Source organism: Piliocolobus tephrosceles, chromosome 11 (assembly GCF_002776525.5).
Source record: "Piliocolobus tephrosceles isolate RC106 chromosome 11, ASM277652v3, whole genome shotgun sequence".
Lineage (NCBI taxonomy): Eukaryota > Metazoa > Chordata > Mammalia > Primates > Cercopithecidae > Piliocolobus > Piliocolobus tephrosceles.
This window is the reverse complement of record NC_045444.1, coordinates 31,492,881-31,499,942: the sequence shown is the minus strand read 5'-3', so window position 1 is coordinate 31,499,942 and position 7,062 is coordinate 31,492,881. Positions and strand designations below refer to the sequence as shown.

General features: G+C 37.5%; 1 pseudogene; it reads left to right on the top strand.

Annotated features, from left to right (window-relative positions):
- The first annotated feature begins 341 nt into the window (after positions 1 to 341).
- Positions 342 to 7,062, top strand: part of LOC111546170 — a 7,478-nt pseudogene continuing 757 nt past the window's right edge.

Sequence of the window (7,062 nt, the reverse complement as noted above, 5' to 3'; positions counted from 1 at the left end):
GCTATAGTTAACAATGTATTAGATAGTCTCAAATAGCTTGAAGGAGGATATTGAATGTTCCCAACACAAAGAAATGATACATGTTTGAGATTATTGATATGCTAATTACCCTCATCTGATCACTATATATTATATGCCAACTTAAAAAATATGTATGTGTATATGTATTTCATCTTTCCATATCTACATACAGATGATTCCTTATATGTGAATTATTCATCTCTCTAAACTCTTATTCACTATGAAAACTCAGGTCTCTTTACACTCCTGCTCATGAGATTTATACTGGACTTTTCCTGCAACCAAAAATGCATGAGGCAGGTGGTTTTAGATATGGGACAATGGACAAAAGGTAATCTTAAAGAGAAAAGAAGTATGTGTTGAATATCAGGACCACCATAACATTTAGCAGTCCAGGGCTGCTAAAGTGAAATGGATGGCAATTTGGGGGCAGGATTCCTGAGAAAAGAGGCTAAATGAAATGACCCCATATGTTTATTTGGAGTCACTAAAAGTTAGAGTATCAATCAAAAATGACAAATAATAGCATTTCTTAACATCTGACCTATTCTATGTTTATTTATTTTCTTACTGATTTTCTGTGCTCACATGAACATAAGCTCTGTGAACACAGCTCTACTCTTCATGCTCTATTCCTAGTAGAAGAATATCTGACACAAAGTAGGTGCTCAGTAAATATTTATGGAGTTAAGTGACTCTCACATAACCGGAAGTCCCGAGAGAGAACAAGCTCAAGGAAAATTCAAATGAGGATTCCAACTCAGTTCCCCTGTGCTTCTTCCAGGTCAACTCTTGTATATGTATAACTTTGTTCTCAAGCTGGCCTCTCTTGTGGCCAAAACATGGTTTTCAGTAGCCTTCAGGACAGTCCGTTTCCTAGTCTTTATGCAGTAGGAGAGAGGAAAAGCCACTCTTGTATTTGTGGAATAAAACGCCTCTCTTCCAGTGTGTTTGAGCTGTATCATGTCTTGGGCCAACTCACAAAATAAAAATAACCAAAGGCTGGAATGCTCTGTGCTGATTGGATTAAATTTGAGTTCCTGAATCGATCACTGGCTTGATTGAGTGTGGAATGGGGATTAGATTATTATTAATAATTTAGCTTGACCAAGGGTGGTATCTGAGTTAGAGTCAGTCTTCCCTGAATCACACAGGTAGTATGAAGGAGGAATGGGGTCCTGAAGAACATCCCAGGTTCTCTTAGGAGGGTGTAAGGAGACAATGAATGTTGAGTAGACAATCAAAATTGTCCATTATATTTTTTCCCTACAGATACATTTCAGAGATTTTATTCTTAGAAGTGCAAAAAGCATGAAAATAAAATATTCTAAGAGGAGTGTATTTATTGTATCACAAAGAAGCTGTTTAAAATGACAGATCTTTGAAGACAATTTGGGGAATAGCTACTGACCTATCAAGAACTTGTATTGCCAGTACTGGAAGAACAGTACTAGATCTGTACCTGTTTTGTTCAACATTGTACCCACAGTCCTTAGCATAAAGAAGATGATCGGCTGGGCGCAGTGGCTCAGGCCTGTAATCCCAGCACTTTGGGAGGCCAAGGAGGGTGGATCACCTGAGGTCAGGAGTTCAAGGCCAGCCTGGCCAAACTGGTGAAACCCTATCTCTACTAAAAAAAAAAAAAAAAAATACAAAACTTAGTTTTGCATGGTGGTGGGCACCTGTAATCCCAGCTACTCAGGAGGCTGAGGCAGAAGAATCACTTGAACCTGGGAGGCAGAGGTTGCAGTGAGCCGAGATTGCACCACTGCACTCCAGCATGGGCAACAGAGCGAGACTACATCTCAGAAAATAAATAAATAAATAAAAAAGATGTTCAACGAGTACTTGATGAATTAATGATTGTATTCACGCATTTGTTTTTGTAAAGATAAAGCCACAAGCTTTGTATAAAGAAATCCATAAGTTTCCTGTAGAGAAAACACAGCATACCTATATTATAAATGCCTCTTGCTTCCCAGTAGGATTATTCACAAATCACTCTATTTATGTATACGAATTAAGACTTTTCAGAGTGACTCTAGAGGAAAAAACAATAAAAAGCCTAGGAGATAAAGATCTACCATTTTGCCACATGGTGTTTTATTTGTTCTATCTGTTTTTGCTATTTTTTCCCTCTTTTTCTGATTTATCTTACGTTAATAATACATTTTATGATAACCAATTTTTATCTCCATTATTAAATTATTTATACTTTTGCACAGTCCAGTGATCTGTGCTTTTGATATATACTTTCAATTAATCAGAATCTTATTTTAAATAAAATCATATACTATTTGACAAGTAGTTTAAGGATCTCATAACTGTGTATGTCCAATTTTTCCCCCATTCTTCGAGCTATTGAGATCATACATTTTCTTTTAGACACTCCATAAAGACTATATGTTGCTCGTATTTTTCTTTAGGCATTAAGTTATCTTTTAGAGCAAATTTTGAAATTAATTTATTTTCATTTATTCTTTACCAGTGCTCTTCATTTTCTTAGAAGATTCACATTTCAATCTGATATCACATTCCTTCTGACCGTTGAATTTCTTTTAACTTTTCTTGTTGTGTAGATCTTCTAGAATTATCTGATTTTGTTTGTCTTACAAAGCTCATATTTATACTTCATTTTCAAAATATATTTTTACTGAGTAAAGAATTATGGAAAGACAGTATTTTTTTTCTCAGTGTTTGATGAGAAATCAGCTATAATATATTCGTTTCCCTGTAACTTGTCTTTTTTCCCCCTCAGGTTGTGTTAAGGGTTTTATTTTTGTCTTTTGTTTGCAGCATTAATATAATACGATACACATATGTGTGTTCACCACCCTGTCCCACCAGGTCTCATTCCTTAAGGGGAGTATTTACTCTGTTTTATGTTCTTTGAGTTTCCTGGATCTATGCTTTGGTGTCTGTTATTAATGTCAGAAATTCTTGGTCTTTTTTTTTTTTTTTTTTTTTTTTTGAGATGGAGTCTCGTTCTGTTGCCCAGGCTGGAGTGCAGTGGCATGATCTTGGCTCAGTGCAAGCTCTGCCCCCCGGGTTCACACCATTCTGCTGACTGAGCCTCCTGAGTAGCTGAAACTATAGGCGCCCACCACTATGCCTGGCTAAGTTTTTGTATTTTTCAGTAGAAACAGGGTTTCACCATGTTAGCCAGGATGGTCTCAATCTGCTGACCTTGTGATCCGCTCACCTCAGCCTCCCAAAGTGCTGGGATTACAGGCGTAAGCCACCACGCCCGGCCCCATTATTTTTTTCAAATGTTTCTCTGCTCCATTCTCTCCTGATTCTCCTTCTAGAATCCCAGTTAGGCAATTGTTAGATTACTTGATTTCGTCTGACAGCTCATGCATGCTTATTTCTGTGTTTATTGTTTGTGTTTATTTTTCCCACTTTTTTTCTATGTTTCAGTTGAAGTAATTCCTATTGACCTATGTTCAAGGTCACTGAATATTTTCTTCACTCTGTCGAGTCTACTAATAAGTCAATCAAATACATGTTTTATTACTATGCTGTGCATTTCTACCATTTTCATTTGCTTCTTCCTTTCGCTTTCCCTCTTTTTGATAAAACTGGCTATATAACGTTAAATGTGTCCACCTTTTTCCTTTAGAGTGTATAATATATTAATCATAGTAATTTGAAATTCTCAGTCAGATGGTTTCAACATCTGCACCATATCCGAATCTGGTGGTTCTGTTGATTACATTGTGGGGTGTGTGTGTGTGTCTGTGTGCGTGTGTTGATTTTCCGTATTCTTCATAATTTTTTGTAGAAAACCATGTATTTTCTATAGGAAAGCATAGACTCAAGTACTTAGAGTTTAGGCTTTTAAATAAGCATACCTTTTTTTTGTGTATAGGATTGTGTTAACTAGCCAGGAGTTGTTCAGTGTTGAAATTGTCCTTGCTATGTTTGTCTTTAGTAGACCACAATCTTCAAATTTCTCTAGCAATATACTGTGTGTTTGGAATGGCGACTGGCTTCCCAAAATCTTTTTCTCAACCTCTACTCCACCTCCCCCATTAGCCTTCCCTTTCATGCTGTACCACAGAATGTGTCTGTCACTTGCAACTTAACCAGCAGTATTCCACTATCACCTTACTTGGTGCTTTTTAGCCTGGTGGTGGGTAGTGAAGTTGGGAAAAATCCTTGCGTCTCAGTGATTTGGCCCTCAAAATGTTACTGCTCTTTTTCCAGCTATAGTTCTTGCTAAGAACACATTTCTGCTCCTTTTTGTTTCTCTTGTTCTCTTTGTCAGGGGCCATAGGCTTATATCAGTGGCCTATGACCAGTGGGTTTTGTTGTCTTTCCTGTAAATTAAAGCTTTGGTTCCATACGGGATCATTACCTCCAGCTCATTTTTTCACGCCTGCTTTTCCTGTCCACCAGTCCTAAATAAAAGAAGCTGTGTCTTGACTCACCTTTCCGATCCTCTCACCCCCATACCTCCAGCTCATTTATCATGCCTGTGCTTCCTGTCCACCAGTCCTACATAACAGAAGTTGTCTCCGGATTCACTTCTCTGATCCCCTCACCCCCATACCTTCCTGTTAACACCTACTGGGCTTCATGGATAAAAAGGCTGCTGGTGTGTGGGAGTCTCCTTCTCCCATATCTGTGGACCTCAGAGGCTTCACCCTCTCTACCAGTCTGCACTTGGCACTCTGCCTCCAACTTATCAGTTATTCTGAACTCTTAGTGGTGTCCAGGTGACATCCACCTTAGCAAAGCAAATGTATATATCCTGTCTCTCCCTATAGGCACCCGTCTCTCCCCAGTTTTCTGGTTAATTGATTGTTTTGTAATCTCAACTTCTGAATGGGTCCAAGAAAAGTTGTGGGTTTACAAATTTTTTTAGCCTTTTTGTTTCTATAAGTGTAGAAGCAATACTCCTTCTAGCTTGCCATATCCTGGAGCAGAAATTGATGTCATTAAGACTTGAGGAGAAAATATTTTGAGAAGAATTAAAAATTGTGCCCAAAGGCCTTAGATTCTTGATGAATCAATAGTCTTCTTTGTATGTTGTGAAATTCATGATCAAATACAAATGAATATGAGAACTCTTTTAAAAATATATTGAATTAGCTTATAAGTCCCATAAGGTGACATTCAGATGAATTCTTTTTATTTTTATAGTGCTGTATATATCTCTTCTATTGTAATTTCTGTAAATTTAGTTTTTTTTTTTAATTTTTAATTTTGAATCAGATTCTGGTTCTTGTCACCCAGACTGGAGTGCAGTGGTGCAATCTCAGCTCACTGCCATTTCTAACTCCCGAGTTCAAGTGATCCTCCCACCTCAGCATCCTGAGTAGCTGGGACTACAGGCACATGCCACCATGTCCAGCTAACTTTTGTATTTTTTGTAGACATGGATTTTCACCATGTTTCCCAGGCTTGTCTCGAACTCCTGAGCTCAAGAGATCTTCCCACCTCAGCCTTTCAAAGTGTTGGGATTATGGATATAAGCCACCATACCTGGCTTATTTTAGTTTTAATAAAGAATGCTGTTCATGATTCACACTGTTAACTAATCATTGGGTATTTTTTTTTTGGATAAATTTGAAAATCTCTAGGAATTTTTGCAGAATTTGTAAGTGAAAGCAACAGAATGCCATAACTGAAATCATAAATGTCAACTTTTTAAATGCCGTGGCTGACTAGCTAGTGAGATTTTACCTGAATCTTCTGGTTTACATTACTAACTTAGGTTTCCTACACAACCAGATCAAATGGAATCTAAAAGAGAGAGGACAAGCTACAAATGTGAAGACCATGGTAGTCTGAGAAGGCAAGAGATTAATAGCCTAAAGTGTGGGTGAAATCAGTAGTACATAGAGAAGACAGATGTATGTTAACACAAGGCATGGATGGTGGTTATGGCAAATTTTGGCAACCACTTATTTCTTTTATGCATTACTTAATTCTTCCACTTGGCCCTAGATGCTATTTGGTGTTAGCCAACATCAAACAGCTAATGTACCTGAGGAGAAAATGTGATCCTGGACCACCCAGAAAGAAATATTTGGTGATGCTAACACAAATTTTTAAAAAATGGGTTCAACTCTTCTTAGCTTTAGGTTCCTGTAAATAATTGTGACTCAGCTAAGTGTTTCTTAAAGGTCTTGTCCAATCAACCTAAGGTTTAGACTGCGTGTGTAGAAAATACTATACTGTTTGTGTAACTATAATTAATACAAAGTGTTATGTGTATATTTTAAAAAAGATTTCAACAGCAACTTAAGGATTTAGTTCCCGGAGTGTACTGTTAGAGAAAAATATTAAGTAAACAGAGAGAATTTAACTAAAAGGGGGTTTTAAATTGCTCTTCTAGCACCTTGCTTTCCTTTAGCATGAACAACTACAACTTCGAATTCACAGACAGAATTGTTAAGTTCTGGTTTGTTCATAGAAGGATATACTGTCACTAAAACTTGTATAATAGGCTAACATTGATTTTCAAAGTTAAGTGAAAGGTACTGGAATGTTTCTGATTCAAGCAAGAGGTTCTTTGTATATTGCATCAAATCTTAGAATATAGAGGATACACTTAGAGACAATATTAAATTCAAATGATTAGAAAACATTTACCCTTAAAATTCAGAGGAACCTTTCAGGTAACATGGCAGGCATGGAGGAGACAGCAACCTTTGGGAGCCACCAGCCTCCTCTGGGAGTCACCTGAATGGCAACCTGGATCCAGACGACAGGGAGGAGGAAGCTGCCTCTACAGCTGAGGAAGCAGCCAAGAAAAACAGATGGAAGGAAAAGAAGAGTAAAGGGGCTGCGGCAGGGCAGCAGGAAACTGATAAAGTATTAAGAGCCTCAGTGGATGAAGGAACAAGACAGTTGGAAAGACAAGCGTTGGAAGAGAAAGAAAGAGATGATGATGATGAAGATGGAGATGGTAATGGAGATGGAGCAACTAGAAAGAAAGAAAAAAAGAAAGAAAGAAAGAAAGAAAGAAGAAGAAGAAGAAGAAGAAGAAGAAGAAGAAGAAGAAGAAGAAGAAGAAGAAGAAGAAGAAGA